Source organism: Hemicordylus capensis, chromosome 4 (assembly GCF_027244095.1).
Source record: "Hemicordylus capensis ecotype Gifberg chromosome 4, rHemCap1.1.pri, whole genome shotgun sequence".
NCBI classification, from domain to species: Eukaryota; Metazoa; Chordata; class Lepidosauria; order Squamata; family Cordylidae; genus Hemicordylus; species Hemicordylus capensis.
The window spans coordinates 317,215,570-317,241,462 of NC_069660.1; the positions used below are offsets into that span (position 1 = coordinate 317,215,570).

Here is a 25,893-nt window from a genome sequence, read left to right on the forward strand (position 1 = left end):
CCACCCAGATTGCAAAGGAATTGGGCAAAGGGCTGATTTTTGGTGAATTTTTGAAGTTTGAGTGTCTTTGGGGCAGATTTTCTGGGGTGAAAGAGTGGGGTGGGGTGGGTGAATGAGTATGACCGTGCCTAATGGGTGGAGGCTACCACCAAAATTGCAGAGGGACTGGGCAAAGGGCTGATTTTGGGTGAGTTGTTGAAGTTCTGAGTATAGATTCTCTGGTAGCAAATGAGATTTTCAATACAAACCATGAATCCACTCTCATTTGCTATCAGAGAATCCACACTCAGAAGACATCAGAAACAACAGAACCCTGTAACCCATGGGGGTGGCTGGCACCCTCTGTTCACTACACCACCACTCACTCTGGGCCACCCCATCACCACCGCGCCCCCCCCCCCACATTGCAGTTATGGGGTTGCTGAAACCTACATGATTCCCTATGGAGAAAAACCTTAAAGATGCATATACTTCAACAAATCACCAAAAATCAGCCCTCTACCAAAATCCTTTGAAAAAATTCTGCTAGCTTCCTTGCCCACCTTGGGCACTACCACCAACCCTACACCCCTCTAGGCCACCTCTCCCCCCCACGTGAAGCGATACACCTCCATTATACCTTATGGGGGAAAACATTAAAGATGCATAAACTTCAACAATTCACCAAAAATCAGCCATTTGCCCAATCCCTCTGCAATTTGGGTGGTAGCCTCCATCCATTAGGCACTACCATCCCACCCCACTCTTCCACCCCTGATCCAACTTTATGCCCCATATCTGCCCCAAAGACACTAAAACTTCAACAATTCACCAAAAATCAGCCCTTTGCCCAATTCCTCTGCAATTTGGATGGTAGCCTCTACGCATTAGGCACTTAACATAAACTGAGTAGTACCCCACTGCCTTGCGGGTGGGAGTGGGGTGTAGCTGGCACAGTTGGTGCAGTCAAAAAGACAATCAAAATGAATAGAAGAAATGAAGGTGTGTAATGAATCCTCATAAGGATTCATTGAGTGAAAGTTATTATACACCAAAGAATCCAAACACTTGAAAAACAGTGACCACACATTTTGCTCCATAACCCCACTTCTATAAGGGCTAGAGCTTAGCTTTAAAAAAAAGAAAAGAAAGAAAGCTGACAGTCTCTGGGAATTAATAGGAGGGATCAGAAACTTGATCAGGCGTGATTCGATTTGTACCCAAATCTAGCCAATGGAGCACAGGGGTGATTTGTTTTGTCTCCAAATCACCCGAATCAGCTAGATTCAGGTACAAATCGATTTGTACCCAAATCAATTTGCACATCCCTACTAAGCACCATTTCCTGCTGAGGTGCAAAGGACTTGTAGTTTTCCATGCCTCCCAGTTCAATGATTGCCCCCATATTACAAATAGGGGAGTGAGGCTGAAGAAGATCGTGGCTTGCCCAAGACCACTTAGAACCACAGAATTGTAGTGCTGGTGGGTTCCAAGGAGGTCATCCAGTTGTTAGAAGGGAAGATTACTCCCTGCATCCACTTGTCTCTTGGTTAGGTATTTCACCAGACACTAGTATCAAATTTTCAAACAAAGCTTTATTTCAGTACTAGCAAAAGCTTTGGGTTTGGCCGCCTGCCCCATCTGGCAAGGCACCCCGTTTTTTATACCCTTGAGTAAACAACGTTTGCACTTGCGCATCGCATACAAGCCCAAGTGTTACTTTAACCCCAAAGGTTCCAATTTGCTTCCAAGTGTTATATTTCCCATTTACACTCTTAAGACATCCAGCTTGTAGCCTTGGTTTCCCCTCCCCATTGAGACATCCCTTTAAGCAGTGCCATCATAAAATATCCTCCAGACATGGGGGTTATCTACCAACAGCTGCAAGCTTCATTGATAAGGCAGGTAGCCAAGTGCTGTGCAAATCAACCGTGCTTTTTGGCGGTTGAGAGCTATTAGCAAATAATATTCCAACACAGTGGTGGGGGTCGTGGAGGCCATCCACCCCCAAGTTCGATACAAGAAATCTAGGGCTAGAAGGCTGACTGCTGGAAGACCACCAGTGAAGAAGAGGAACCCAGTTAGGTAATTGGTTCCTTTGTGAAACGGCTTTTACAGTTAAGAAGTTTCTCCTAATGTCCCACCAAAATCTACCCTCCTGTAACTTAAGCCCTTTCAATCTGCCATGTCCCCTTCCCCTCAGTCTTCTCTTTGCCAGGTTAAATATACCTAGTCCCAGTAGAAGAGGTTTTATGACCACCCCTTCTTTAGCAGAGAGGCTCAGTTTGGCAAGAATAGAGCTCACAGAGGAGATCTGAAGATGATTGCTTCAAGTCTAAAACAAGTAAAGGTCTATTTAAAGAAACTTAGATTTAAAAAAATATATAGAGATAGATAGAAAAGCCTGCACCCTGTGCTAGCTAGGCTCATGGTGGAAGGAAGGAGAAAAAACAGAGAGAACACAAAAAGAAGGGGGTGTCCTAAGAACAGCTAGAAAACCCCAGGCGGGCTATCCTTGTGCTATTAGGACATTTTATTCAATTATTTGTATTGTTCCTGTGAGCCTATTTGAGCACAATTTTTGTTGGAAAGCAGCATATAAATGAAAATCAAATCTAAATTTCTGAAGATTGGAGGACCAAAAGACAGTCCTCCAGAGAAGATCTTCACAATCAGGCAGGTTCACAGGGGAGCATGTGATTCTTTGCATATCTTGGTTCTGGTTTATTTAAGTGCCACAATATGAAATAGATAGGGCAGAATGGTGAAATAGCTAGCCCTTTTCTGATCTGAATGGAAAATAATAATGTCATGCCTTTATTAGACTGGATTCCTGTACAACTGATCTATTTAATATATTTCATACATTGTCATGCTACTTTTCCACTTGAAAGTCTCCATAGTGACATGAAACACAATAAAAATACAGTATCAAAACAAAATTAAAGCAACTACCAATAAAATGAGATGTACGCAGTCGAAGCTGCTAAAAAACAAGATCAGTAAACCAGCAGGCAATACGAATCAACAGCAGCAGACAGAAATTTCAGTCAAGAGCCTTGGAGAATAAACACAAGATCTCTACCTGTTGCCTTTTTCAGGGGTGAGCAATAAGGAGGCCAGATTCTATGGGTCGAACACTCTCGGGATGATTTGCAATAGATTGGCAAGGGTTTCTGACTGCCAGCTGTTTAATAACAGCAACAACAAAAAGTCTCCTCTGCTTAATTAGACTGTTAGCATCTCTGATCTGTGGTAATTCAGATGTGTATTTGCACTTATGTATGACAGTTATCCCAGTATATGGCTCGTGTGGTGCCCTGGGAAATGGGCCCCGTCTCTGGAGTCCCCATTTTGCACCTGATTTGGGTTGGTGGAACTTGGAATTTTAGTTGGCATTCTCTAAGGAGAGGAGAGCTGGTCTTGTGGTAGCAAGCATGACTTGTCCGCTTAGCTAAGCAGGCTCCACCTGGGTTGCATATGAAAGGGAGACTAGAAGTGTGAGCACTGTAAGAGAGTGCATTCTGGGAAGAGCATCTAAGTTCCAAGTTCCCTCTCTGGCTTCTCCAAGATAGGGCTGAGAGAGATTCCTGCCTGCAACCTTGGAAAAGCTGCTGCCAGTCTGTGAAGACAATACTGAGCTAGATGGACCAATGGTCTGACTCAGTATATGGCAGCTTCCCATGTTCCTATGTAGTACAAAAACTGACTTCCTGAATTCTACCCATTCCTAGCCTAAATGATAATAAGGAAGGCCCTTCACAAATCATTCTGGAAAAGGCATTCCAAAGACAGGCTGTAACCATCAAAAAGTAAGATCAGTGGCTTACATTCTGTGCAGCACCTGCCGATCCAAAAGTGGGTTGATTCCATGCTCCACTGAAGCCCATCAATACTGCTAGTGAGTACAGAGAAGCTCCATCACCCCTAAAAACTGTATAATTGCTGTAGCAATAATTCCCCCATCATTCCTAATGGGAGAGGTGTCCCTAAAGGAAGGACACAATGCCTCGGAGCAACGGGGCCACTCTGCACTCGCTAGCGGTGTTGACGGACCTTGGACGAGCCCAGGACCCGCGTGTGTACCCTGCTCTTGAACTGGCTGATTGACTCAATGGGGAACAATGTTCAGCAATGCTAGGAAGTGATCTAGCAAGCAGAACAATCATCTATGTGCTTATTGTTTGATTTATTGATCAACTCTGCTTTCCCCCAACAAAAACAGCAAGGTGGCTAACAAATCCGGCCCAACAACAATGATCAAGAAAAACATCAATAATTTAAAAGAAGAAATGACAGTCAAAACAGCATTAAGAGGACTCTGCAACAATCTTCAAGCCAGCAGACAGGATAAAATAAACACCACAAGTCAATAAGTGAATACAACCAGAGTACATGCCCTAAAACACAGAGAGCCTGTTCTCACAACTAGAGATTCCTGGGTGGAAGAGGGTTAAACAAGAAATCTGAAGTCATCCTGACCCAGCAGTTCCATACCTGGGTAGCCCTGATCTGCTATCCAGGTTAAAAGTGAGGTAGGATGAAAATGGAGGCTATCCTACCTTTTGTTTTGGTTGTCTGTGCTGCCACACAATTTTAAACTGTTCCCAGGCAGCCGTTAGCCATGTTTATCATAAAGTCCTGTGGCTTACGGGGCCAGGCAGAGCAAAATTGCTGCAGTACTGCAGACAGCCTCTTCGCTGCTTGCGCAGTGCATTGTGGGATAGCTGGAGGACCCAGCTCCCAAGATCAGCAATGAAGAACACTACGGCAGCGTTTGTGTGGGTACACGGGCTGCAGACCCAAAAGGTGGCTCTAGTCATCCGGGAGGCACAAGATAGGACTGTGAGGCTATTCCCATGATCAGGCGAAACCGGGCTAGGGGAGCCTAGCACGATTTCGCCTGATTGTGGGAGCCACTGGGCTCACAGGTGAGCCCAGTGGCTTCCAAGCGGTTAACCCGCCAAACTATCCCTCCCCTTAAACCGGGTTTGCGGAGAGAGCGCGCCGCAAACCCGTTTTTTTAAACCGTGAGTTGCCGTGGTGCGGCTCCATGCCACAGCAACTCACAAGTAGACCCCCGACCGGGAGGCTTAAAAGCAGCCACCTGGCTTGGGAGTCTCTCCAGTATGTCCTGCATGCTCACTCAGGGCATGCTGGAGATTCCGGGAGCCGTGGGACTCCTGATCCTCCCAGCCCTCACCGGCTCCGTAATGGAGCCAGCAGTCATGTGGGCGGCTGATCCAGCCGCCCAGGGGTGCCGCCTTGCTCGTGTGTGAGAAGAGCGGGCTAAGGTCACTCTCCCCGCTCAGCCTCCCCAGGCAGGTTTCTTTGATCATGAGACCTGCCTCACGGTTGTGAGAACAGGCTGAGTGAGTTGTCTTCTGCTGAGTTAGACCATCTAGCTCAGCACTGTTACATTGACTGCCTCTGCTCTACAGGGCTTCAGGCAAGAGTCTTTCCATGTCTTACCTGAAGATGCTCCAGGGACTTAGTGACTAACTGCCTCACTTCAAAAGGTACAAGTACCTGAAGAACATAAGAACAGCCCTGCTGGATCAGGCCCAAGGCCCATCTAGTCCAGCATCCTGTTTCGCACAGTGGCCCACCAGATGCCACCAGAAGCCACCGGCAGGCAAGAAGCTCTCCCCATTCATTCTTAAGGAGCAGGCAGGTTCCTATGGGAGAAGATGGTCATTGAGGTAAAAGGGAATAACAATTCATCTGCTTGAGGGTCAGCAACACAGCTATGTAATGCCACCTTTTGGGCAGGTGGAACAACCTGCACAAATAAGTGTGTGTTCTGCACATTCTCTTAACAAGCAGACCTTCACGGTGTTTGCTCTTGATGGAGTCCAAGAGACGAAACCTCTTTCTTCCTGCTTTAAGACGCCCAGTACATCAGTGTAAAGGAATGGGTATGGGTTTAGAAAAAAGACAACTCTGGGGAGACATGATAGAGGTCTCTAAAATCATGCATGATGTGGAGAAAGTAGACAGAGAGAAATTCTTCTCCCTCTCACATAACACTAGAACCAGGGGTCATCCCATGAAATTGATTGCCAGGAAATTTAGGACCAACAAACGGAGGTACTTTTTCACACAATGCATAATCAGCTTGTGGAATTCTCTGCCACGAGATGTGGTGACAGCCAACAACCTGGACGGCTTGAAGAGGGGTTTGGATCACTTCATGGAGGAGAGGTTTATCAACAGCTACTAGTCGGAGGGCGATAGGCCACCTCCAGCCACAAAGGCAGGATGCCTCTGAATACCAGTTGCAGGGGAGACACAGCAGGAGAGAGGGCACGCCCTCAACTCCTTCTGTAGGCTTCCAGCGGCATCTGGTGGGCCACTGTGTGAGACAGGATGCTGGACTAGATGGGCCTTGGGCCTGATCCAGCAGGGCTCTTCTTATGTTCTTATTTTCTTATGAGATCAGAGCACTGAGAAACTACCAGATTGTTTGTTTACTTCTATTGTTTTGCCAGTCCTCTTTTTTTTTTTTTAATAAGTGATAACAAGCAGCAAAACCACACAGAGGGAGACATCCTCCTGCCTTTCAAGTTCCGGCTTTGACAGTGCTGGGATGCTACTTCTCTTTGCCATTGCAGTTAAGTGCCTCAGGATATTTAAATGGATGTCATTTGAATAGCAAGCAAAAACTACCCAAAGCTGGGAGAGGAAAGGAAGGATTTCAGCTGGGAGTGGTGGGCTGCTGTGTGAAAGAAGGCGACACATTGTTTGCCAAGCGATAGAAGAACACAAACAGGCAGCAGGCATGATTCGCTCTTAATGGGAGCAATTCCCAAGAACATCTCCAGCAATCAGACAGTCCCCCAAAGATCTGTTCTTTGTCTAATAGCTCTGAATTCATTTTGCTGAGTGTCTAGCCCACAATTTCCCATCTCTCTTCCTCCCAGAAAATGAAGCCGTACGTGCCATGCCTACACTTAAGTGCTGGTTTACATGTCTAAGAACTCTGCTGTGTGAGATCAATGTTGCATCTAGTCCAGCATCCTGTTTCCCACAGGAGCCAAGCAGATGACTTTGGGAAGCTCACAAGTTATGAACCTGACCGCCTTTTAAGATCTTCAGGGGAGGATCGCCTGAGGGTGCCACCAGCTTGTCTGGTGGCGACTCAAAGGTGTGCCTTCTCTGTGGTTGCCCCAGGACTGCGGAATGCACTTCCTGCTGAGATGAGAGTTACTCCATTCCCATTGGCTGAAGCGACTAAAGACACATCTCTTCAGCCAAGCTTTTTTGTGAGTGGTGTTTTTATGGATATTTTAATGTGGTTTGACTGCTGCTTTCTTGGTTTGGTAGTGGGCAGTATATAAAAAATTAATTAATTTAATGTTGGTGCCTTCAGCTCCTGCTCATTTTAATTAACAGGAGCTGAATGCACTAGCCCTCCCCCATATCAGGGATGGCAATCGATCCTTAGAAACATGGCCATGGTTGGTTGCCAGAAGGTCACGGAGATCTAGTGGTCACTGAGATAGCAAGCTGATGTCTCGGATGGACTTCTTCAAACTGCATGTGGAAGCTGACATCTGTGGTGTTTTGGTTTAATCCATTATTTGATCCAGGCCAGCTTTTGAATGGGGCTCTAGTATGGAGCAGAGGCGGAGCTAACAAACAGCCAGCAGCAAGAGCGCTGAAAAGCATCCTGCGCTTGCCTCTCTCTACATAATCTCTACTTCATTAAACTATCACTGATTCCACCCCATGGCCTTGTCCTTACATACCACCACTCTTGCCCTTGGATTCAACAACATCACTGAATGTCCCTTCAATTACATATGCCAGTGAGCACTGTGTTGTTGAGTTTGTTCCTCTGCAGCTCCTGTAGTTTTTTGGGCTGTTGGGTGGAGCTTCTGCAGATCCTGAGTGAAGAGGAGAGCTGGTCTTGTGGTAGCAAGCATGACTTGTACCCATAGCTAAGCAGGGTTCACCCTGGTTGAGCACTATAAGATATTCCCCTCAGGGGATGGGGGCTTCTCTGGGAAGAGCAGAAGGTTCCAAGTTCCCTCCCTGGCAGCATCTCCAAGATAGGGCTGAGAGAGATTCCTGCCTGCAACCTTGGAGAAGCTGCTGTCAGTCTGTGAAGACAATACTGAGCTAAATAGACCAGTGTTTCTCAACCTTTTCGGGGTCAAGGACCGCTACATTCTTCGTGCGCAGTTTCCTGGACCAGCAGTTAGTAAAGGGGTTTCAAGTTTGTTTGTATGTTTGTTTGCTTGCTTGCTTGCTTGCTTGCTTGCTTGCTTGCTTAACAGACTTCTATACCGCCCAAAACTTGCATCTCTGGGCAGTTTACAATTAAAATAATATTATGAGCATTACAATCATTACAGTTGGTATCATTTAAAAGCAAATATTAAACATTAAAACTATAAATCAGGGGTTCTCAATCTTGGGTCCCCAGATGTTGATGGGCTTCCACTCCCATAACCCCCAACCACAATGGCATTTGGCCGTTATGGCTGGGGATTATGGGAGATGAAGTCCACCAACATCTGGGGACCCAAGGTTGAGAACCCCTGCAAAAGCCTGGGTGAACAAATATGTCTTCAGTATGTTTTCATATGTCTTCAGTTAATAAATAAAGTAAAATTTGTTAACAAAGAACGTATTTTGCTTACATACTCATTAAAAACACACACAAGATATCAATGTGACACTGGATATAATCCCACCAACTAGCCGAAAGACTTTCAGAAAAGGAGAAGCGTCCCACCACCACTGCGGACTTCTCCCGGGAAAGCTAGAAGGCACACACGCACCCTTGCTCTTCTGAGATCCACCAGTGCCCACAAACATCTGAGATCCACCAGCGCCCGCGTCCAGTCCATGGGGCAACTCTACAGTCTGGAGAGCGAGGCACTGCTGTCTCTCCCTCTCATTCAGAAGTAGCCCTCCAACTTTTTATCTATTCTCATACTCGTGGGCAAAGTAAGCCAACTGGCACCAACATTTGCACATCTCTACAAAACCAAGGGTAAACTCCCTGGAAACATGCACGCACCTCCACTTTGGATAAAGTAGTTCCCACCCACCCCCACACCCCACTCCACACATTTATTTGGAAGTAAAAGCCCACTGATTTCAGAAGTCACTTCCAAGGAAAAAGGAGCAGGACTGCTACCTCACCCTAAGAACCTGACCCCCTCAAACCTCCAGCTCATCCTCTTTCCGGCCATCCCTCATGCACAAGCTTTGGTCAATTGCCACTCACTTCTCCAACTTGGCTCACCCATGGAAGAGAAATAAAGACGTCTGCAAACACTCCTGCCCTTTCCCAAAAGGACAACCAGCTGAAGCCCATTCTGCACTGAGGGGAGGGAGGAAGGGAAGACGGTCGGAGCCCAAAGAGGAAGGGGAAGCGAAGGAGCCATACGAAGAGAATGTGCTCCCTGTCCCTTCCTAGCCCCAACCAGTCGGGGCTCTCCTTGAGCCTGTGCTTGGGGGTAGAACAAAAAGCCTATTCCCCAGCACAAGGCTGTGGCCATGCCGAGGCTGCAAACACTCCTCTCTTTAATTCCTCTCTTTCCCTGTAACTTTCCCTTCCATGTAGGTATTAAAAAGGTTGGAAAAGGAGAAGTCAGAGGCATGTAAATGATAATAAGCAAATTGAAGGAGACAAAAAGAAAGGCAGCAGTTAAGAAACAAGAAAAATTGCGGGTCCCTGGGTTAATCCGGCACTGCTTCCTACATTGGGGGGGGATTTACCTCCCAGCCGCGGACCACCACTCAAGTCTCCATGGACCCACAGTGGTTCCCGGATCACTGGTTGAGAAACAGTGAGATAGACCAATGGTCTGACTCAGGATATGGCAGCTTCCTATGTTCCTGCCATGGTGCATGTCAGCACCAACGATGTGGGGAAATGTAGTTGGGAGGTCCTGGAGGCCAAATTTAGGCTGATAGATAGCGTATTGAAGTCCAGGACCCCCAAGGTAGCATTCTCAGAAATGCTACCTATTCCACGCGCAAGTACAGTGAGACAGGCAGAGCTGAGGGGTTTCAATGTGTGGATGAGACGTTGGTGCCAGGAGGAGGGGTTTAGATTTGTTAGGCACTGGAATACATTTTGGGACAAGCAAGACCTGTACAAAAGGGACAGGCTGCACTTGAACCAAGATGGAACCAGACTGCTGGCACTTAAAATCAGAAAGGTTGCAGAGCAGCTTTTAAAATGACGCCAGGGGAACAGCCAATGGGAGCTGGACAGTATCCGGTTTGGCAAATGTCATCCTTTAAAGTGAGAGGGTGCAAAGGATTCAGATAAAACAGAAGGGGACAGAGCAGAACAACATAAAGAGCAGGCAGAAGCCTGTGCCAGCTGGTTAAAGAGTCAAAAGAAATATAGCATACACCAAGGAAGATATATTCAGCATATAGGTGCTTACATATATGCCAATGCCAGAAGCCTCCGAGCCAAGATGGGTGAGTAGAAGTGCTTGGTTGCCAATGCAGAAATGGATATAGTGGGCATAACAGAAACATGGTGGAACAGTGAGAACCAGTGGGACACTGTTATCCCTGGATATAAACTCTATAGGAAGGACAGGGAGGGGTGCCTTGGAGGTGGAGTAGCACTGTATGTTAAAGAAGGGACAGATTCTAACAAAGTAGAAAACCTAGGTGGACTGAAGTCCCCCACAGAAACCCTGTGGGTGACAATACAAGGCCTGAAAGGGACCGTGCTACTGGGGACGTGCTATCACCCTCCGGATCAAAATGCTAACAGTGACTGGGAGTTGCAGGAGGAAATCAGGGAGGCATCAAGAAGAGGCAAAAGAAATGCAAGGTGACAATAAGGGAGGAAAAAAGAGAGTTTGAGGAACATTTAGCTAAAAGCATCAAGGGGAATAACAAAAACTTCTTTAAATAAATCAGATGCAGGAAACCTGCTGGAGAGGTGGTTGGATGATGAAAGTGTGAAAGGGATTATTAAGGACGATATGGAGGTTGCAAAGAAGATAAATCAGTTATTTGTGTATGTCTTCACAGCATAGGATATTGAGCATATACCTGTTCCTGAAACAGGATTTTCAGGGATGGAGGCTAAAGAACTGAGTCAGATAGAAGTGACAAGAGATAATGTTCTGAACTGCCTGGAAAAACTGAAAACTAGCAAATCGCCAGGACCATATGGCATCCATCCAAGAGTCCTCAAAGAACTCAAATGTGAAATTGCCGATCTCCTTGCTAAAACATATAACTTATCCTTGCAATCAGGCTCTGTACTGGAGGACTGGAAAGTAGCAATGTAACACTGATTTTCAAAAAAGAGATTCAGGGGTGATCCAGGAAATTACAGGCCTGTTAGCTTAACATCCATTCCAGGCAAACTCTTTCGGGTAGTGAAATCCAAAACAGATTGTGAAGAGCTCCAAAAGGATCTTTCCAAACTGGGTGAGCGGGCGACAAAATGGCAAATACGCTTCTTTGTTGACAAGTGTAAAGTGATGCACATTGGGACGAAAAACCTCAACTTCAAGTATATGTAGATGGGATCTGAGCTGACAGTGACTGACCAGGAGAGGGATCTGGGGGTCGTGGTGGACAGCTCGTTGAAATTGTTGACTCAATGTGCAGCAGCTGTGAAAAAGGCCAGTTCCATGCGAGGGATCATTAGGAAGGGGATTGAAAATAAAACTGCTAATATACTAATGCCCTTATACAAAACAATGGTGCGGCCACACCTGGAGTACTGTGCACAATTCTGGTCACCACATGTAAAAAAGGACATTGTAGAACTGGAAAAGGTGCAGAAGAGGGCAACCAAGATGATCAGGGGTCTAGAGCACCTTTCTTATGAGACAAGTCTACAACACCTGGGGCTTTTTAGTTTAGAAAAAAGACGACTGCGGGGAGACATGATAGAGGTCTATAAAATCATGCATGGAGTGGAGAAAAGGGATAGAGAGAAATTCTTCTCCCTCTCACATAACACTAGAACCAGGGGTCATCCCATGAAATTGATTGCCGGGAAATTTAGAACCAGCCAACGGAAGTATTTTTTCACACAACACATAATCAACTTGTGGAATTCTCTGCCACAAGATGTGGTGACAGCCAACAACCAGGATGGCTTTAAGAGGGGTTTGGATAACTTCATGGAGGAGAGTTCTATCATCGGCTACTAGTCGGAGGCCTACAGGCCACCTCCAGCCTCAAAGGCAGGATGCCTCTGAGTACCAGGGAGTTACAGCAGGAGATAGGGCATGCCCTTCACTCCAGCCTGTAGGCTTCCAGTGGCATCTGGTGGACCACTGTTTGAAACGGGATGCTGGACTAAATGGGCCTTGGGCCTGATCAAGCAGGGCTGTTCTTATGTTCTTATGTCCCTATGAGTGTAACAGTAAAAATCAGTTGTGCTTTTAGGCCTGTGCGTTCGCTCCAGTTTTCCTGCTACAAACACAGCACCTTCATTGGCGAGCAAGAAAATCTCTGCACACGTTTACCATCCTCAGTGTCAAGGAGGAAGCCTCATTTGCTTCTATGGCAAACTCTTCTGATCCTAGCATTTGTTGTCAACTTTGCTAGATCTCTGCCTGCAACAGTCACGCCTCCAGTTCTGTCACTCTCTACCATTCAAAAGGTCTCCTGCTTCCTTCAACATCTCTGCCCTTTCTGCCTTGCTGCTCTCTGTGCCTGGAATTCCCTCCCAGAATACCTACCAGGTGCTACTGTGTGTGTCCCCTGATTCATCAGAATGTACCTTTCTCATGAGGACTGCAGCTCCTTTTCCTCCATGCCTTTCCCCCCTCTTTCCAATACAAAGGAACAATGCAGGAACTCCAGAGCTAGAGCGGGATGGTTGTCCAGCAGCCTCTTCTTGAAGACCTCCAGTGAGGGACAGCGGTCATCAAATTTCCCTGATAGCAAAACCCTGAAGGGCTGATTTCACTGATGAAAATATTGAAGTGTGTGTGTGTGGGGGGGGGGTATTTCCCCCAGTTCAAGTGGGTTTGTAAGGAATGAAGATGAGACCGATTATATTTTTGCTTGTGTCACCTGAAGGTTGGAACATGGCAGTTGGAATGAACTCATAACAATCCTTTGTTGATAGAGTTACAGTAGCTGCCAATAGGTTTCTGGGCAGAATACAAAGTGCTCGTCATAACTTATAAAGCCCTAAATGGCTTAGGCCCTGGGTATCTAAGAGAACATCTTCTTCATTATGAGCCCCACCGCCCATTGAGGTCGTCCGGAGAGATCCGTCTCCAGTCGCCGCCAGCTCAGCTGGTGGCCACACGGGGACGGGCTTTCTCAGTTGCTGCCATGAGTCTGTGGAATGTGCTCCCTACTGAGATACGACCCTCCCCATCTCTGACAATTTTTAGAAAGCATTTGAAAATCCACCTCTTCACCCAAGCCTTTAACATTTTAAGGTTTTAATTCATGGATGATTTTTAAATTGTTAAATTGTTTTAAGTTTTAGTATATATTTTAACTTGTATTATGCTATTGTTTTAACCGCCCCGAGATGAAAGTTTGGGGTGGTGTACAAATGTGATTAATAAATTAAATTAAATTAAATTAAATTAAATTAAATTAAATTAAATTAAATTAAATTAAATAAATAAATAAATAAATAAAAATTACAATAAATATTTTTATGCTGCCTTTCAACAAAGACATTCTCAAAGTGCTTTATATGATAAAATAAAAGATGGTTCTCTGTTCCCAACTCAGGGGCTCACAATTGAAGGAGATACCTATGGGAGACACCAACAACAACCCATTTCCTGACTGTAAGAACGATTAGACTGTGAGACAATCTGCATTGTGCTATGCTGGGTTATCCTTCACTAGAGGTTTTCAGACAGAGGCTGGACAGTAGGGTTGTGCATTTCAGGTTGTTGTTTTTTCATTCAGCTTCAGCCAAATCCAAAGGGCCCCCCCCAATTTGGGGAGGGTCCGAAATCGACCCTCCCAAACTCCCCAATTTTCTGTTTTGGAGCCGAATTCCTCCGAAGCTTCAGCCAAATTGTAGGCTGCAACTGCCCGCCGCTTCCCCCCTCCCTTCCGCCCCAGTCCATTCCCCGTTGTCCTCCTTCCCTTCTGTTCTCCTTCTCTGCTTTCTCTCCCCAGCACTGGGATCCCTCCTCCCCTCCCCCCATTTTCGCCGGCACCCCTCCTCCGATCAGGCCTGCCACTGCTGCCTCATACCCCACACCACCTCCATACCCCGCCATCTGCCATGCCCTACTGCCCGCCTCCTCTGCCAGGGCCCATGTCTCCTCAACCCGCCATCTGCCTCCTCCGCCACCACCGCCATGCTCGGACAAGCAAGGAGCTCTCCAGGCCCTGGCTGGCAAGCTCCTGAGTCCCTGCCCCTGCCTCTCTGGAAGCTCCTCCCTGCCACATCTGGCACTGCTTTCGCCTACCAACCTGCAGGCCTGAAGGGCGGGAAATTCAAACAGACCTCAGCAGAAGAACTAAAAGGGAGACTCTTGTAGACTTTTTTACAAAATACAAATCTTCGTTTCCAAATGGGGCCGTTTCGATTACGAATACAAAACTCTTTGTTATGGCATATTTCATTTTTGGTATGTGTACAAAATGTCTGAAAGTGCCATTTTTGGACCCAAAATGTTTTGTCCCCTAATCTAAATGCACATCCCTACTGGACAGTCATCAGTTAGGGATGCTGTAGCAGTTTCCTGCACTGAGGAAGGGGCTAGATTAGAAGACCTCCAAGGTACTTAGCTCTTACATTCTATGAGCCTCTGCATGCGCTGTCACATCAAGGTGGCATTTTCACAGTGTATTATTAATGCAGACATACTCATTGGCAATGGAGACATGGGGAAATGCAAATAAACATAAGGAACTGAAATCTGAGGCAAACTAAGCATGTTTCAGTTCTAGAATAATCATCAATTTTAGAAATTCTCCAAAGGCCGGTTCAGAATGCAGGGTTGTGCCGAGGGCACACCTGCCCTGATGTCACAGGCAGATGGCCTTTAAACATATGAGGGGGATGTTCATCTGAATCGCTCCTCTACATGCGCTCCAAATACTGGGTTAAAGAGGAAGTCCTCCTACGACATCAGGGCAGGCATGCTTTCAGTTCAAACCCATCCACAGGTGCCTGCTGACATCTCGTCCAAACCAGTCCCCGGTTAAACTGGAATTCAGGAGGAACTGGTCTGCAATGACATGAACCAATGAAACCATCAAGGAACAGAAGCTCACCTGTGCTTCTTTCTGGGGGACAAAGGAAGCATGCTTAATGTCACTCATGAATACACCCTGTAGACTTTTGACTTGTCCATGGTAGCCGTCTCATTTTTAATCCAAGACTTTGGCGGCTGTCATGTCATTTAAACACAGCTGGGTGAAGCCGATGAGCTCCCTGTGATGGCTTTCCTGTAAAGGGCAAGAAAAGATTGCAGGGCGTGAGATGTTATCTACATTGCAGGGCGTGAAATGTTATATTACTTTTTATAAAGATCAAGAAATGAAATACATTTTTATTTGGCTACTCAGCACCATTATTGCTTCAGGGGGTGGGGGCACCATGTATTCCCCTATCAATCATGTTGAAGGTCACAGCCAGTGGGGAGAAAACCTGGGTCTTTTATCCTTCACAGACCCCACTTCAATTTGTTTACAGAGGGGAAACCTTCCCAGTCCTCTGCCCAATAAATCTCTTTCCCCCCCCCAAATCTCTTTATGACTTAATAAAGCTACAGGGAATACATAATGTCTCCTTTTTTCTCAACATAAATGTATGCAGACCAAAGGATTGGTCAAAATTAAATGACAATAGTTTCCATTCTGAATTCATTTGGGTTAGACAAACAAAATATGGATATATGATTTTTTTTTAAAGAAAAAGAAAAACCTGGCATGATTGATAAAGACGGCAGAAATGATGAGTTAAAGTGGATTTTCCTACTTTAAATGCATAGGTTACATTTTCTTTATGCAGTCTTTAAATAATTCATTAGTCCCTGAGACAGTTTTATTAAGTCTTCTACAATTGCCATGGAATTCCAAGCAGCTATAACTTCTTGCGAGCTTATGGGACCAAGCAGTTAGAATGCTAAAACATACTTAAATTGAAATAGTCATATATTTATGCTGGAAGATTGTATTTTGTCACCCCTACCGCTGCTGCCGAATTGAAGTGCATCTTGAATATTGGATCATGAGCATTCTACTGATTTCATCGCCTCACTGCAACGGATCGATGGAGACAGCTTCCGCCGCCCCTGTTGTGTTCAAAGAAGCCAGAAGAACGACTGGCTGGAGGGAACGTCTCAGGCCAGGGGGCTCCCCCCAACCCTCTCAACACCACTTCACAAAGAACTGCAGCTTTTTCAGTGAGTTAATCTGGCTGTAGGGAGACGGGGGAGAAAAACAGCACCATCCACTAGAAAGAGGGGTTAGGGAGCTGTCAAATACCAACTCCGACCATTGGCCCAACTAGCTCAGCATTGTCTACACAGACTGCCAGCAGCTTCTCCAAAGTTACAGGCAGGAGTCTCTCTCAGCCCTCTCTGGAGATGCTGCCAGGGAGGGAACCTGGGACCTTCTGCATACAAGCATGAAGGTGCCCTTCCCAGAGCGGCCCCATCCCTTATAGGATGGGGCCTCTTCCAGGGCTCACATGTAGTCTCCCATTCAAATGCAAACCAAGATGGGTGCTACTTAGCAAAGAGGATAATTCATGCTTCCTACCACAAGGCCAGCTCTGCTTCCATAACCTCCCATTAATGGAATGGGGTTCTAATACCCCTGTTAATTGGACAAAGGGGCACCTTTTCAGGTGGTGGCTCTCTTATTTTTATCAGGAGGAGAGTGCCTGATCCCATTCAAACCATCATAGCATCTCTCCCGTGGCTGTTGCTGGTGTCTTCTTTGTGCGGTTTTTATGAGTACGGGGGAGGGGGAATGGTGGGGACAGGGAGCCATCTTCTATTTTCTTCTGCTATATGAACCACTTTGAGGACTGCTTGCTGAAAAGCAGGCCTGTTTGTTGAAAGGTAATATATTATTAATATATAAAAATATATCCCTGCTAACTTGGCAAATAGGCACCTTTTAACATGGTGATTCTCTTTATTTAGCAGGGGGGGAGTAACTGGCCCTATCCACCCCCAGCACATTACCTCCAGTGACTATTGCTGGTGTCTAGCTTGCGTTTCTTTTTAGATTGTGAGCCCTTTGGGGACAGGGATCCATCTTACCTTACTTATTTATTATTTCTCTGTGTAAACTGCCCTGGGCCATTTTTGGAAGGGTGGTATAGAATCGAATAAATACATACACATACACACACACACACACACATACATACATACATACATACTGTATTTCTAATGAATAAATAATAAAATTAAATTAAAAAGCCAACTTATCAACAGGCTGGATGCCAGGGGCGTAGCAAGGTTGGAGTGGGCCCAGATACAAGATTTTAAAATGCCCCCCCCAAAGTCCAGGGCCTCCACACACCCCAGGTCCCCAAGGATTTAAGTCTGATATTCCAAAATAAGTATGCTGCCTGCAAATACATTTCACTGAATACACACACACACATCACAATATATAGTGATATACATTGAGTACTATACATTTGTATTACTTTTAATGCCTAGAACACACTAGAAAGACAAATTATTAAAATGGGCCCCTCGCTGCAGATTAGCAAAGGAGACTTTCAACCATGCAGGGTGAGCCTATGTTTGTTTTCCCAGAATTCTGAACAAATTCAGTAAAGTTTGATTGCAGGAGGTTTTTCACAGGAGGCTTTTAAAGCCCTTTAAGACACATCTCCTCTGGAATGGAGGTGCTGCATTCACATGTTGGCCAGATTGACCCTGAAGTCCCTGCAAGTTATTGGGGAGCAGTTCACACACAAGAAAAATAAAATAAAATAAAAGCACCACACATGCTTCACAGTTCTCACTCAGACCTTCTGGGTTGCAAAACAACTTGAACATAAGTGCATTTATAAATGAATGAATAAATAAATAAAATTAATAAAATACTGTTCCAGAAGTTTTTGCAATTTTCTGCCATGAAACAAGCCACTTATAGGTCTTTTTAGATAGTTTTTTTAAGTCAGCAAATTTTCCAAGCTGTTTCAAAATAAATATCCAGAGACTTCTCGGTCCCTCCCCCCCCATATCCAAGCCCTATGGCAAGCAGATCCCTATATATGGGGGGGGGAAGGTAACCACAAAAAGGAGTTCACACTCTACCTGGCAAATGCTGGTCTGGGTTAAGCAGGGCAGCAAGGGGTCTTCTGCTGCAGAGAACACTCTGGCTGCCTCCTCCTTCCTGGCTGGCTTGGGCCCTACTCGAGTTCAGGCTTCACTGCGGCCTACACGGAGGCCTCCGTGGAAGCCCCGCCCACCCGCCGATCAGCTGAGAGGCGGGAGAAAAGGAGCTCTTGGCAGCTGGGCTGCTGCTTCCATTGCGGCCAGCAGAACAAGCAGGAGAGACGGCGAAGAGGGCAAGTGGCTGAGAGGCTATGGGGCTGGGCAGGGGGCAATGGGGAGTCACATGAGGTGCCTCTGGGGTGCCCCTCCAGGCAGTGGGGCCCCCAGACAACTGTCTCCCCTTGCCCTATCATTGTTACGCGCCTGCTGGATGCAGAAACGACTGTTCAGCGCTTATAGTTTCTTCCTCTGAGGATCCAGCAGCAAAGGGAAGCCTGAACAAATCAGAGATTGGATGCACATTATGGGGAGCTGCTGCATTCCCACTTATAGGCCCCATGGAGTGCAGCACAATGAATGCGGAGGCCGGAATCCATTGGCTGCTTCACTGAAGCCTGCACAATGCTTGATTTCTGCACACTGAATGACTCAAACTCCACTGAACAGTGTGCACTCCATTGTGCAAGACGTGCTGTGTAAGTTATGTCTGTGGCATTGTATTTAGGATGGTCCATTCATTCATTCATTCATTCATTCATTCATTCATTTTCATTTACAGAGAGTGAGAAAGACAAGTCCCTGTCCCAAAGCCACACAGTCTATAAGAGAAACAAATGAGTTGACAGAGGAATGGGAGGGAAGTGGTTGCCGAGAAAGATGGTGAAAGAACCATAGAGTTGTAGAGTGGGGAGGGGTCTTCGAGGTCTTCTCGTCCAGCCTGCTGATCAGTGCATGAATATGCTATTGCAACTAGACTTGTAAAAGAATATTCTCTGATACATTTAATGGAATGGGTGGAACAATTCTCTGAAATATTCACTCCTGTGCTAAACGATGCAGGAGAATATTTTTCTACAAGTCTAGCGACAGCATCCTTGGCTAATGACTTGAAATCAAGCCTCCTCACATGGAGCTTGGTTAGCAACAAGAGGGGCAACACTGGGTGTTGTTGTTGTTTTTTTTTTTTAAATGAAAATGCAGGAGAAAAGCATAGCATTGGAGCTAAGAGTGAGAGAAGAACAAGGACATTGGTTCAGACCATCTAGTCCAGCACCCTGTTTCTCAAAGTGGCCAACCAGATGCTTCTAGGAAGACTGCAAGCTGGACTTGAAGGGAGCAGTACTTCCCTCTCTCCCCACTTAATCCTGAGAAGTTTACTGCCTCTGGTACTTGGAAGCTCAGTTTAGCTGTCATGGCTAGTGGCTTTCGATAGACCTGTGTTGCTTGAGTGTGTTTAATCCTTTTCAGGAATGACCGCTAAGGTGGTGGCCACCAGCAGCACATCTACTGGCAGCACATTCCACATGTAAATTCTGTATTGCATTAAGTGCTATCCTGTTCAGAGCTGAGCTGGGATCTCCACCAAGGAGAGGGTCCAGAAGTGCCACTCACCTTGGACAGCTCCAAGAGCCCGGAGTCAGAACCTCAGTTAGCACCAAGTGAGAGCTGGGTATGCCAGTGCTAATGGAATGTTGCTCCAGCAGCTTCTTAGAGCAGACTGACAGCTGTTAAGGCTGCTGCCCAGTCACAGTGACTGAGCCCCACCCCTTTCCTCAGGAAGAATCTTTCCTAAAGGGGCTTTGCCCAACTGGCTCCAATGCTACTGAGCAAATGTGGTAGATCCTCAGGTAACTCCTCCAAGTCAGAGGACAAAGGCAGGTCATGGTGGAGGACCTATCTTGAGTTCTCCGGATTCTCCTGTTATGGGGAGTCCCTGCAACACAGGGTTACCTGGGGTCTGGATCACAGAGTCTCCACGCCCTTTCTCATCCCCTGGACTGCCTGCTTCATTGTCCAAGAGGGGGTGTTGTCGATCCAGGGTCATGACAAGTACTTTCCTTTTTCTATCCTTAATTTCCTACCAATCAGTGTAAATTCTAGTGTTAAACAAGATGAAGAAAAACGTGTCCATAGCGGCTTTCTCCACACCAAGTCCCAGAGATTCCTATAATTCTTCCAGTTCTCCCATCCTTCCATAGAAGGGACAATATTGCCAATGAAAAAAGATGCGGATGATTACTCCTGGCAAGAGGAACATACAAGCTTTGAAGCAATTCTCCATTACAGTATCTTAGGGTAAACGGGTTTTGCTAAATGTATATTTGAACCCATTAATCAATTCACTTGTGCTAGGCTGTATTTCATTTTGAAGAAATCAGAGCAATGGATGGGTGGGGGTGGAATGATGTACCCTCCCCGCCCGCTTCCCAAAGTCTATCTCTAGCGGAAATTGTGTCTTTAATTATATTTTCCTGGCTGAAATAATTCATCAGAACCAAATTCCCCAAACTTTTCACTTAGCCCTGGCCCTTGAGCTGATGGTTTCAACGAGTGATTCATATTCCAGGGTATAATTTTCTGTCAAACTTTTTTTAGTGACTCATTTATATGCCAGCTCAGAGCCACTTAACGCAAAGCTGACATGGACCTACATTTTTGTTCAATATTGGTTTTCAGCTCATTTTCCTTAGGGTCCTGAGTGGAGGGATGAATCATTTCATTATAGATTTATTGGTAGCACTCTATAGTATATAGGAAAGGAGCACTCCCCACATCCGCAGTCTCCCCAGTGACCTCAAGACTTGACCTCCCTTCAGTCCAGCATCATGCTTCACTATTGGTTTGTTGGCTGATGTGCTAATCAGAGGAGAGGAAGTAAATGGTGGTGACAGAGCAGCCAGGGACTCATCCAGTAGGGACTCATCCACACAGCTTTAGAGTCCTGCCTTTCCCCACCAATGAAAATTAGCCAACCTGCTGTAGACAAGTTATCAAAAAGTGGCTCCACCTCAGACTCTCAAAGACTGCTGAAAGAATTGATGGTGAAAATGAAGGGCTTTCCATCACAGACAATATACCATGGACCATGCACAGTTGTGGTTGGGTGGGTGTCGGTTGCTCATCAGGACCTGAAGGCCACTGTTCACTGTAAGGACAAGAGCTTCTTTGCAAAATGGTAGGCAAGTTGGAAATACCAGAAGGGGATATCTTTTATGTATGATGTGCAGTACAGTGGAACAAGCCTAAAGGAACATCGGCAGGTGAAATCTTTCAAGGTGAAAGCCACCTGGGACAACAACAGTTTTGCATTTCCATTGTGGCTGAACTCACTAAACCATCCCACTGGCATGCTAAATTCTAATTACCTGTTACTGTTTTACAACTTGTGCTGGTCAACAACCGTAATAAAGATTATTATTAATTACCTGGTTGCTTCTCCCCTTCCTTCTTCCTGGGAAAGTGGGCCCTGTAATAGCTGCCATGCTCTGCCACCATAGAGTCAGAAAAAGACAAGAAGTACTCATAGCCTTCACTTCCAGTAGCCATGTGATTGCTACCATATATGGGACAGGAACATAATACAGACTAGGGAAGCAGTTCTACATCCAAATCATTATGATGCCCATTATGGTGCCTCCAAATCATTATGGTGCCCAGCCTGATGCTTTTGTTTAAATTGCTTGCCCTGCCTGCTGCACAATTGAGAACTGGAAGCATAGCTGTCGTTTCCTTGAGTCTGTGACTCCTCGTGCTCTGCCTGAGATTCCGTTGCAGATCTCAATTGTTTCCCATGCATATTCCCCACCTTCCCTTCAAATGTTGGTCAACAGGAGGGCTCCTGATATGAGAAGGTGGGATGCAGCATGACGTGCCTTTGGTGATCCCTGTGTAAAGCCTGTTATATACGCACAACAAAGCAAGGTCGGTAACTTTGCCTTCCTTGCCAATGATAACAATAGAGCACACACCAAGGCAAGCAATTCAACAGAACTCCTACCTGGCCATTCCGCCTACCTCTTGACTCTGTATGTGTTTCATAAGAGGACTAAATTCACACAAGGAGAGAGGAAAATAGCACAGAACACAGCAACGGAGGGGGAAAGGGGGGGTAACACTCCAGCATGTTTCACTTGTCAGAACAGTTTGCTGGGCATTGTGAGGAGGCATTTGTTCCCACCTCAGCACTTTGTGGTACAATGGCAGGAAGTTCCCCCAGGCTGGGACTAATGCAATATAGTTGCTGTGGGATGCCTGTCTCAACCTGGTTAACTCTAAAGTAAGCGTGCATGGATATATATTTCCTCACTATAGAAAAGGGATCAGGGTGATCATGGGGGCGCCTGCTAGAATCCATGGCTGAAGAAAAACTCAGTAAGATATGTACTTGTTCTCAGCTAAGCTGTAGGGAGGGGAGGCAATTTCTGTGAACATGTTCATTGTCTCAAAAGCTGTGCTCCATTTCTAGTGAATGTTTGTAAATGCTTTGAAAGGGTCAGCATGCTTTGCCTATTCAGGAACTGCTGCCCTCACTCTGAATGAGCGTCATCTGCCCTCGGTGATATCAGCATGTAAACAGATTTGATTGACAATGAAGTGTCCTGCCCTCATCCCATTCACAATGTAATCCCTGATTGGCTAGGCTCACCCATGGGACTAGTGTGATGTTTCTTAACATCTATATGAAGCTGCTGAGTGATGTAATTTGGAGATTTGGAATGAAGCATCGCCAGTGATGACACCCAGCTCCATTTCTTTCCAGCACATAAGTCAGATGAGGCTGTAGAACTACTGAACAGGTGCTTGAAGATGGGATGAGGCAGGTAACCTGAAGTCTGATGATGACAGAACTGAGGCTCTGTGAATGGATGGTTCTTCTGCTTAGGGCTCAATCTGCTCTGAAATATCTTTTTTGAAATGTCGGTTCCAGTTTGGGTCTGTTCATAGATCCAGCCTTGTCACAGGAGGCCCATGTGGTACAAGTGGTGTGGGACACTTTTCACTGGTCGAGGCTGATGAACCAGCTGTGACCTGCCCTGTGCAGAGATTGTCTTGCCACAGTTCCTCATGCTCTGCTAACTTCCCTTTAAAACTATCACTGTGTGTGATACATCAGGCTGCCCTTAAATTTGGCCTCAAAAATTCAGTTAGTGCTGAATTAGAATTTGAATCGGGACCTATTACTGAGAAGAAAAAAGAAAGGGCTCCACCAGTCCCTTTCCAAGCCTCATTCATAGTGCTGAAACTTGCATATAAAGAAAGCTTTATACATCATTGGTCCCTGATCCCTAAAGGAACACCTGCTCCCAGATCAACTTACTCATACATTGCCATCATCTGCTGATGCTCTTCTTTGTGTGCCCCTGCCATTGGAGGTGAGGCAGAAGATGAGATCATCTTCTGTGGTGGTGCTCTGTGTATGGAACTCCTTCACCAGGGGAGCTTGCCTGGTGCCTACACTATCTTTTAGGAGCAAGGCAAAGCCCTTCCCCCACCCTTTTGTTTTTACAAAATGTTTAAGTTATTTAAATGCTTAATGTGCGATCTGCGCTATCGCCCCTGCTAACTGGGCAAAGAGACACCTTTTTAACATGGTGATTCTCTTTATTTCTCAGGAGAGTAACTGGCCCTCTCCACCCCCAGTGCAGTACCTCCAGTGACTGTTGCTGGTGTCTATCCTATGTTTCTTTTTAGACTGTGAGACCTTTGGGGACAGAGATCCATCTCATGTATTAATTCTCTATGTAAACCACTTCGGAAACATTTGTTGAAAAGTGGTATATAAATATTCCTTGTTGCTGTTGTTGCTGGCTCTTCTGCCGAAGTGCTCCTCGCAGGAGCCATGCCCTGTAGCCACCATTTTCGCCTCCCCACCCCACCCCAGAAGTCTCCAACAGAGCAATGCTGCATCATCACACAGCACCATTCTCAGGTCCTTCTGGGAGATGGAAATTGTGCCATTTGCCTGCAAGTGCTGAGAGCATCACTGCCCATGAGCTCCACCCTCACCCACAAACCCACTTAAATTAATTTGTGCTGCAAGCAGCTGGGTGGTGAAAACAGGAGGAGACACATCCAAGAACCTACCAAACAAACACTGTTTGGTTGAGTAGTCTGGTCATGTAGCTCACAGTTATCAATGAGCGCTTCACCATGAATAAGGGGTAAACCATAACACACTCCTATGCATTGGCCTTCAACAGTGGTTCTCAGCCTTGGGTCCCCAGAAGTTGTCGTACTACAATTCCCATCATCCCCAGCCACAATGGATTTTGGCTGGGGATGATGCGAGTTGTCGTTTGACAACATCTGAGGACCCAAAGCTGAGAACCCCTGACTTACAGAGCTGTCCGGGCAATCTTAATCCTGATTCTGTGTGCTTGAGATATTTTGTATTCTGAGATGGAGGAGACCTTCATAATACATAATGCATGATTCATAATACATGGGAGTATCACAAGCTGGACAAATGTGCATTCCACATAATTACAAATGTTGACAACATCCCTGATGGGAAGTGTGGGGGAGAAGAGGCTGCTTTTTAGCCTTATTTCTCCTTTGTGTAAACTTCTTTGTCCTTACCTTGATATTTCCTTTGTTTTAACCACCCCACACATTGGGCAGCAAGTGTGGTTCCTCTTCTCAGGAGATGGTTCAGCAGCATCCCTGTCACTCTGCAGGTCCCAGGTGGATGAAGGACTGGAGCTGGGACTGATGAGAAAAGGGAAAATCTTTGTCCTTAGATGCAGAGCTCTCCCACACGCTCTTCCAATGATGCACAGGCTCCCCAGTGCCAGCACACTCCATTCTTTGGTGCACCAAGGAGAAGTTGACAATGACTCTCCACGGCTTTGGAGGTGAGATTGCATTGCAGAAGGAAACAGAAACTATTGTGCCACTGAGTGGCAAAGCTGGATGCTTCAATCTCGACCCCTTTGAATAACCTTCTGCTCCCAGTTGTATCTTCATACAATGGTGTCGCCTCCCTTGCCCTTCAGAAACTCTCTTATTCAGAAACTCATAGTTAGGCTGACGGAGAAGAGACTTCCAATAGCAATAGCACTTACATTTATATACCGCTCTATAGCCGGAGCTCTCTAAGCGGTTTTACAATGATTTAGCATATTGCCCCCAACATTCTGGGTACTCATTTTACCGACCTCGGAAGGATGGAAGGCTGAGTCAACCTTGAGCCCCTGGTCAGGATCGATCTTGCAACCTTCTGGTTACAGGGCGGCAGTTTTACCACTGCGCCACCAGGGGCTCTTTATCCACCCACAGGAAGGTAAGTGCTCTCATGATAGAGCAAACCAATAGGATAAATCTAGCATATGCACTGCATGATATTCCCATGTTTGTTGCAGTTAATAGTTTTTGTAGAGATGGGGGAGCCCGCTTTGTCTTACATCAGATTGCCTTGGAAATTAACCAAACTGTTTCCCAAGGAACTGGAAAATTGCTCAGATTATTTTTGAGGCAAATCTGAATTCCTTTCCAATCCCGTCCATCCCACCTCTAATTCCCCGAGTGCCCTTCCTTCTCCTTTATTGAAGTAAAACTGCAGGAAAGGAGCAGCTCATCCATGGTGGGAACATTGGAATTCTGACCTTCCTCTCCTTCACCCCTCTGGTGCACTGTGCAAGTCATGGGGAGGTAGGGCCCCATTAGGCCCTGGTTAAAGTACTTTTCCCAGGGGTTCGTGCATTTGCAATGTGATCAACAGGAG

The 25,893-nt window shown here is 46.1% G+C and overlaps 1 long non-coding RNA gene across 1 annotated transcript in view; it reads right to left on the reverse strand.

Moving 5' to 3' along the window:
- Positions 1-24,880, reverse strand: part of LOC128321928 (uncharacterized) — a 48,406-nt gene extending 23,526 nt beyond the window's left edge. The window contains exons 1-2 of the long non-coding RNA XR_008305426.1: positions 24,750-24,880; positions 15,196-15,369 (exon numbers count right to left, since the gene is read on the reverse strand). This is a non-coding gene — a long non-coding RNA (uncharacterized LOC128321928). The remainder of the gene's footprint in view (positions 1-15,195; positions 15,370-24,749) is intronic.
- Between the last annotated feature and the right edge of the window lie 1,013 nt (positions 24,881-25,893).